Source organism: Myxine glutinosa, chromosome 13, assembly GCF_964187855.1.
Source record: "Myxine glutinosa chromosome 13, kmMyxGlut1.1, whole genome shotgun sequence".
In the NCBI taxonomy this organism is placed as follows: Eukaryota; Metazoa; Chordata; class Myxini; order Myxiniformes; family Myxinidae; genus Myxine; species Myxine glutinosa.
The window spans coordinates 34433191-34442434 of record NC_136273.1 but is presented as its reverse complement, the minus strand read 5'-3'; the positions used below and the strand labels follow the sequence as shown (position 1 = coordinate 34442434).

The following is a 9244-nucleotide window of genomic DNA, read 5'->3' as shown; positions in this document are numbered from 1 at the left end:
ATAAATTCAAAATTATAAACTATATTATAAACAAGGATAAAATTATAAACAAGCATATACTGTTTACTGAAATGATTATCATGCTTCTGTTTATCAAGTGAAGCCTCTACTTTTAAATGACATCAAAATTGTATTGAATTGAGGTTGAATTTAAAATGATGGCACAAATCTTTATTGTCAAATTGCCTACTTTGTTGCTCTTCCGCCTACATTTTTTTTTTTAGAAACCTCATTTAAAATAGGGGAGAGGCAGGTTAGTTGATACAGTAGGTTAGTTGATACAACCTTCCTTCTAGCCCTCAGAAATGAAACTTGTGTAAATGCTGCCCTCTGTTGTTAGCTAGTTGCATTTGATATCATTGATAAGTAGGTCAAGAAGTTACAGACAAAGAAAGGGTGTGATTCTCCAAAAAAAACCTGATTTGTGTCCTCCTGAGTAAAAACGCCAACAAAAGGTAAGATCATTTATTGTGATAACACTACATATATTTCACAGGAGTTCTCATTGGTTGATTATACCTTGTGAAAGTGGCTTTCAGCCTACGCTGCTTTGATTGCCAGGATAATACACGTAAGCATGTGGGCAACATGTGTTGCAAAAAACCCATGGATGGGTTAGATGATAAAGTCTGAGTAGGTTAGTTGATACGCGTATCAACTCACCCTACCGACCTGTATCAACTAACCCATTTTTTAAATTTTTTTTTACAAGACAATGCTGTAGCCATTTGTAACTGGGCTTCATCCACCATAATATATGTAGGCCTATATAGCCTACACTGTACATCTTTAGAATATAACAGTTGTGTCCATCTGAGTTGTGAATCTTGTTCCTTTCCTGATATTTGATGCTTGCCGATTCATTTGTTTGGCAGATCTTTTTTTCTCTCTAACTTAACCTTTAGCCCTATTGTTAGATATATATTTACATTACCTATGTATACATAGCAGGTATACAACTGAATAAATAACAAACAAACGGCTTTAATTAACAGTGCTCATTGACTCTGAAAATACCATTAGTACAAATATTATACAGAAATGATGGTTTGTAGCCTAGTTTGATGGGTATCTGTAATTATGTGCATACTAATTTGTTACCATTGGCAGAAATACCATGTGAATCGATGTATCATCTTACTCATTCACCATGGAAATCAATGTATCATCTAACCTACCAAGGTGTATCAACTGACCCACTTGGTCAGGTCAGATGATACGTTTGACAAACAGTTTTTTTGTGAGCCACCATTCCAAGTTTGATAATGCAGTGGATCTGACATGCTTCACAGATATGTACAAGACCCTGATATTTCTTTTGAACAATTCATGAATCCTGTCGAGGTAACAGTCTTCATTATAGGCCAACATAACTGAAAAGTGTATCAACTAACCTGCCTCTCCCCTATATCATACAGTGCCTTCAGAAAGTATTCACACCCCTCGACTTTTCCACATTTTGTTATGTTACAGCCTGAATTAAAAATGGATTAAATTGAGATTTTTTTTGTCACCGATAGAGGAATAGCAAAGTGGAATTTTTTTTACAAATTAATTATAAAAGAAAACCTGAAATGTCTTGAGTCAATAAGTATTCAAGCCCTTTGCTATGACACTCCAAATTGAGATTAGGTGCATCCAATTTCCTTTCTCCATGCTTGAGATGTCTCTACAACTAGATTGGAGTCCTCCTGTGGCCAATTCAATTGATTAGACATGATTTAGAAAGAAACACACCTTTCTATATAAGGTCCCACAGTTGACAGTGCATGTCAGAGCAGAAAATCCACCATGGACTCCAAAGAACTATCCGTATAACACAGAGATATAATTGTGAGGAGACATAGATCCAGAGAAGGGTATAAAACAATTTATAAAGTGTTTAAAGTTCCCAAGAACACAGTGAGCTCCATCATTAGGAAATGGAAAGAATATGAAACAACCCGGACTCTTCCTAGAGCTGGCCATCCGACTAAACTGAGCAACCAGGCAAGAATGACCTGGGTCAGGGAGGTGACCAATAACCCAATGACCACTCTGACAGATCTACAGTTCCTTGGTTGAGATGGGAAAACCTGCTGGATGGACAACAGTCTTTGCAGCACTTCACAAATCTAGATTCCATGGGAGAGTGGCCAGACAGAAGCCACTTCTGAGAAAACGGCACATGCTGGAACGCATGGAGTTTGCAAAAAGGCACGTGAGGCAAAATCAGGTGCCTGAGGCAAAATATTCTGTGGTTTGATGAGAGAAAAATTTAACTCGTTGGCCTGAATGTAAAGTGCTATGTCTGGTGGAAATAGAGCACAGCTCATCGCCCATTTCGTCTAACACCTTCCTTATCGTGAAGCATGGTGGTGGCAGCATCATGCTATGGGGATGCTTTTCAGCAGCAGGGACTGGGACACTTGCAAGGATAGAGGAAACAATGAATGGAGCCAAATACAGGCACATCCTTGAGGAGAACCTGCTTCAGAGTGCAAAAGACCTCTCAGATTACGGTGAAGATTTACGTTCCAACAGGACAATGACCCCAAGCATACATCCAAAGCAACACTGGAATGGCTTCAGAACAATAACCCATTGATAATTTGTGGGAAGACTTGAAGATTGCTGTTCACTGATGCTCCCCATCCAACTTGACAGAGCTTGTGCAAATCTGCAAGGAAGAATGGGAGAAACTCCCTATATCCAGATGTGCAAAGCTGATAGACATACCCAAGAAGACAAACATTTTTCCAGTCGGCAATCTGTCGCATGACTTGAAGATTGCTGTCCATCAAAGCTCCCCACGCAACGTGATTGAGCTTGAACAGTTTTGTACAGTAGAATGGGCAAATATTGCCCAATCTAGGTTGTGCAAAGTTGGTAAAGACCTATCCCAACAGATTCACAGGTGTAATTGCTGTCAAAGGTGCTTCCACCAAATATGAACTCAGGGGGGTGGACACATCCAACCAAAATATTATAGTTTTGTATTTTTAAATAATTTCCTGAAATTTGTAGAATTTGTTTTTCACTTGGAAGTTGTGGGTTACGATGGCTAAATAAAGGTGGAAAAGTCTGATTTAGTGCATTTTACTTCCAGCCTATAACGCAACAAAAGGTGAAAATTTTGAAAGGGGTTGTATATTTTCTAAAGGCATTGTAAATTGATTAGCTTTCCAACCAAGTAAATCTAGTATTAGATTCCCAACAGAGGCATTTTTTTTCTATGACAGCAGTAACCCTTTAGAAGAATGCGCGATGGATGGACGTATGCTCCTTTTTGCAATCGATACAACCACTAAAGAGGTATAAATTGTTTGACAGTGATTTTTTGCTTGATCCAAATAACTGCTCCAGGGTGCTTATTGGAGAATGGGATGTTTATTCCAGAGGGGGTGTTTATTTTATCAACTCCATCCTATGGGGTGAGGGAAGAGGGGAGCTTATTGGAGGGGAACGCATTTATTGGAAGAAAAAAAAAGTATATTTAAACCAAACCCCTCTGCCAATAGCAGTAATATTAAAATAATATAAAAGGCCCAATCACATCTCTCACCACATAAAAGTGGTAATTAGTAAATCTGTGGAACAAAAATAGAGGATAAGAAAAAAAGAACATTGGATGGTTATTCATTTAAAAGAAACAAGGCTGCTGCTGTATGAGGATTAAATTTGGTTTAGTTCAGTGATTGAGTATTTGTGCAATGACAAATATATCGATCACCCTTTACCATGCCCAAAATTGTGTGAACATCACACTGTTATGGGTGACCGACCATTAAATAGATTAAATAGGTTTGGGTTTATAACAATCGTGGCCAAAAATATTGGCATCCTTGCACTTTTTTCAAATAACGCACAATTTTCTCTAAAAATAAGTTGAAATTGACAAAAGTATTTCGTCTCCACAACTCTTTATTTCAGTGTTAATATTACAGAACCTTTCTTTTTGATTCAGAACTTAATATCTCCTTTTAAATCAGAAAATAAAAAGAAATGGCATTGACAAAATTATTGACACCCGAGACTTAATATTTGGTCGCACAGAATTTAGACAAAATAACTGCACTCAAGCACTTCCTATAGCCATGAATGAGCTTCCTACACCTCTCTACTGGCAGTTTGATCCACTCGTCTTGTGCAAACTGCTCCAGTTCTCCCAGATTCGAAGGGTGCCTTCTCCCAACTGCTGTTTTCAGATCTCCCCACAGGTGTTCAATGGGATTTAGATCTGGACTCATTGCTGGCCACTTCAGAACAGTCCAGCGTTTTGTCTTGAACCATTCCTGGGTGCTTTTTGAAGTGTGTTTTGGGTCATTGTCCTGCTGCAAGACCCATGCCCTTTGGCGGAGACCAAGCTTTCTGACACTGGGTTGAACATTGCGCTCCAAAAGGTCTTGGTAATGTCCTGATTTCATGATGCCATGCACACATTCAAGGCACCCAGTGCCAGAGGCAGCACAGCAACCCCAAAACATCACTGAACCTCCTCCATGTTTGACTGTAGGGAAGGTGTTATTTTCTTTGAAGGCTTCATTTTGTTTTCTGTAAATATAGAGATGATGTGCTTAAACCAAAAACCTCTAATTTGGTCTCATCTGTCCACAGGACATTCTCCCAGAAGGATTTTGGCTTGTTCAGGTGTGTTTTGGCAAATTCCAGTCGGGCTTTCTTATGTCTTTCTCTCAGCAGTGGGGTCCTCCTGGGTCTCCTACCATAGAGCCCCCCTTTCATTGAGATGGCGACGAATGGCGCGGGTTGAAACGGTCGTACCTTGTGTTTGAAGGTCAGGTTGAATCTGTTTGGCAGTTGATCGAGGTGCTTTCTCCACCACATGAACAATCCTTCGCTGCAATCTTTGATCAAGTCTTCTCTTGCGGCCACGTCCAGGGAGGTTGGCTGCAGTGCAATGGGCCTTAAACTTCCTGATAACATTGCGTATGGTGGACACAGGAACATCAAGGTGTGGAGATGGACTTGTAGCCTTGAGATTGTCCATGCTTGCCTACAATCTTGTGTCTGACTTCCTCAGACAATTCTCGGGTTTTCTTTATTTTCTCCATGCTCATTGCGGTACACACAGTGACACAAAACAGCAGAATGACTCGTTTTCTCTGTTCAAACTGGTTGAATGAGTGATTTTTATATTTCAGACACCTGCAACTCACCACAGGTGAGTTCAATTCCAAAGTAAAGGAGAATCACCTGCTTGAAATCTAATTATTTCTAACAACTTCTAAAAGGTGCCATTAATAATATCTGGGCCATTTTAGGATTTCTGTGTGGAATAAGCTAAGATTTAGTAATTTTTTCAGGTTTGTGCACACTGCTCCTTTCCTATGCCACCTATAGGCACTGCATGGCGTCATTGCCGGGCACCAAAGGGGGCCCGGCAATGATGCACACTAAAAGGAAGTACTCAGTTTTCACTCCGGTTGTTTGTTTGTTGTACACGGCTCCTTTCCTATGCCATTTCCAGGCGCTGCATGACGCCGTTGCCGGGCACCGAAGGGGGCCCGGCAATGATGCACACTGAAAGGAAGTACTCAGTTTTCATTTCGGTTGATTGTTTGTTTGTTTTTCCGTGCGATATCTCAGCCATCCTTTGAGGTAGGAAGATCAAATTGACGCACGCTGAAATGACGCACGCTGAAAGGGAGTACCAAAGGGGGCCCGGTAATGACGCAAGCTGAAAGGGAGTACCCCGTTTTCACTTCTGTTTCTTGTACACCGCTCCTTTCCTATGCCACCTCCAGGCGCTCTATGACGTCATTGCCGGGCACCTAAGGGGGCCCGGCAATGACGCACGCTGAAAGGGAGTACTCAATTTTCACTCCAGTTGTTTGTTTGTTATGTTTGATTGTTTGTTTGTTTTTCCGGGTGATATCTCAGCCATCTGTTGAGCAAGGAAGCTCAAATTTCGGCACAATAGTGAGAAAGTGCTTTGACAAAAACGGTATTTTTTGTTTTTTGATGAATCAGTTAATTGATCAGTTATTTAATTATTATCGATAAATTAAGTACTTATTTATTTCCTTTCTCTTCTGGGCATTATCTCAGGCGCCTTTTGAGCTAGGAAGCTGATATTGGCGGTGGTGGTTTTGGTATTCCATTAGCCAATTGATAAATTATTTAATTATTTTATGATTATTATTTATTTATTTTCATTTTTAATCATTTATTTATTTTCTTTCTCATCTGGGCAATATCTCAGGCATCTTTTGCGCTGGGAAGCTAATATTTGGACAAGATAGTGACCCAGTGATGTAGCTATAAAGGATATTTTTGATGTATTGATTAATCAATTAATCGATTAATTATTTATTGATTAATCAATTAATTATTTTAAAATTTCCATGAATGACTTGTTTCATTAATTTTCAAAAAGTTATAGCTTCAAATGAAGCACTGGTAGTGTAGGTATGCTATTAGCCAATTGATGAAGAAAATATTTTATGATTACTGTTTATTGATTTTAATTATGCAATTAATCCATCAATTATTGTATACCTCTCCCACACAATTCAGTCTCGATGAGCTGCATGGCGGTATTGCCGGGCGCCACAAGCGCCCCGGCAATGCCGCGCTGGAGGATATTTCTTTATTTGGCATGGAGGCGGTGTACTTTGAATGGATCTGTACTTGTTTTGTTTTGTTCCACTGCAAACCAAAGAAATACATATGTGGATACCCCAAAAAAATTAATTTCAACAATTTTCTGGAAGAAATGGTGCATTATTTGAAAAAAGTGCAAGGGTGCCAATATTTTTGGCCACAACTATACACATAATCTGTTGAACTTTGTATTAAGTGAGTATGAAGTAGACACAACAACATTGACATATTAATATCCCATTGCATTAAATTTCAAAATCTATCCGAGCTATCTTCATTTTTTAGGTTAGACATAAACAACAAAGTCACGCACGAAATACAGTACTAACTAGAACGGTCCTTGCCACACATCAAACCTGTCCCCCAAATTTTGACCTAATCCGTCCTCAACTTTTGGTGATATCCTGATCATAGACAAGCAAACAAACAGACAAACAAACAGACAGGCACAGACAGGGGTGAAAACATAACCTCCATCCACCTTTGGCGGCAGAGGTAAAAATGTCGGGAAAAAACTAGTGAGTGTTAAAGACAGGAAGGTTGAGACATAGACAGGTATAGTGATTGCAGAGGAGAAATTGGAAACTTAGAGGTTGTTGTGAAAACAGGAGAAATGTCAGCCATGGAGATTGGCGGAAAAACTATCAGAATCTGAAAACAAGTAGCACAAATGTCACACAAGTGCGGAAGTAGTCAGGCAGATAGGTGTAACAATTGTGGGTTTATACGTACAAGCATGAAATTTGGCACAGTCATAGATAATAGTCTAATGAATAATTCCAGATATGGACCCACCGCGAAAACGTCCTATGGTAGCCGTGGCGGCCATTTTACAAAATGGCCGCTTTTAGTCTAGTGGCTAGATAGGGGTCTCGTGCACCCCCCCCGAAATATACTTCTCATTGGTGTCTATAGACATTGGTGTCCTCTTACTGAGCCAATAAAGAAGAATAAACTCCCATTGTTTAGTCGATCGTCTCCAAGAGAGAAATCCAAGACAAGTTTGCAAGTAACTTCGCTAAAGAGTGACTGCTCTTTATTCTCAAGACTCTACATTGCGTCTCAAATACGAGATGGTGATCTTGCAGAATTTTTCCGCCATGAAAACCAAGCATGTCCCCCGTCTTTATCTCAGCTTGGGAAGTTACGACTGGGAACCAAATCAGATCTATTGGTGTGTCTAGAGAGTTGCGCAGAGGTCAGAGGTGATGCTCCAAAACCAGATACTGACGTCACTATCCTTGACGGGGCAGTGTTGGTGAACGTTCTGAAACCAGTTGCTGCCAAAACCTTTGATGATTATGCGCTGAAAGTATTCTTGCCACACATACAAGGTCACTTGCAAAGAGCCTGTCGTGTGGATATAGTCTGGGACCAGTACCGTGACAACAGCCTGAAATCTCAAGCCAGGGACAAACGTGGGAAAGGCATTCGAAGGAGAGTTGACGGATCCACTGTTCTTCCAGGAAATTTGCAGCAGTTCCTGGGAATTGATGCAAACAAAACAGAACTGTTTGCCTTCTTGACAAAACACATCACACATCTTGTATCAGATAAGCAGATAGTCACCACGGATGGTTCAGATGTGACGTGCATTCCCGCACGCGACACCAGTCATCTTGCCCCATGTGACCATGAGGAGGCTGATACACGAATGATGATACATCTCGCGGATGCAGTCCGTGATGGATTTCAGAAAATTCTTCTGCGTACGGTGGATACAGATATAGTGGTATTGGCTGTGGAAGCAACAACCAAACTCAAAATCCAGGAGCTTTGGGTGGCCTTTGGGACAGGCCAGCACTTCAGGTATATTCCAGCACATGAAATTGCAGCATTCCTCAGACCAGATAAGTCACAGGCCCTCCCGATGTTCCATGCATACACAGGGTGTGACACAGTCTCGTCATTTAATACACGGGGCAAGAATACAGCCTGGGATACCTGGAAAGTATTTGACGAATTGACGCCAGCGTTAGTTCATCTCTCCACGGGGACAGCAGACATCTCTGATGACGTTGTGGCAGTGCTCGAGCGGTTCACCATTCTTCTCTACGATCGCACCAGCAATCTCGTCAACATAGACGAAGCTCGACAGGCACTCTTCACGAAGAAAGGACGAGCCATGCAAGCTATTCCCCCTACCAGAGGAGCCCTGGTACAACAAATCAAGAGGGCTGTGTAAACGGGTGGCCACTGCTGGGGAAACATGCTCAAGGTTGTTATGGATCTGCCCTCACCTGGGGATTGGGGATGGATCGATCCCCACAACTGGAAACCCCTGTGGTCCATGCTTCCTGAAGCCAGCATTTCATCAAGGGAGCTGATTTGTTGTAAATGCAAAAAGGGTTGCAAGGGACGATGCAAGTGCAAACAAGCTAGTTTGAAATGTACCGCTTTGTGCCAGTGTGGTGGAGAAAATTGTGACGTATAAACAAGATCAAACTGGAACTATCTAGTAATATAAATTACCGTTACAGTGCTTGGTGGGTTAATTGACATTGCTGGCAACACAAATGCAAATTGTGGTCATTTGGAGAATACAATTATGGCATATATGTGTATCTCGAGTCATTTCATTAGAACAAAAAGAAGCATTTGTGTCGTCCGGTAAAAAATAATCGCGGTCAAAACGGCCATT

At 40.9% G+C, this 9244-nt stretch overlaps 1 protein-coding gene across 3 annotated transcripts in view; it reads right to left on the bottom strand.

Moving 5' to 3' along the window:
• Positions 1–9244, bottom strand: part of LOC137438829 (regulator of G-protein signaling 3) — a 305803-nt gene that overhangs the window by 45642 nt on the left and 250917 nt on the right. The window lies entirely within an intron of this gene.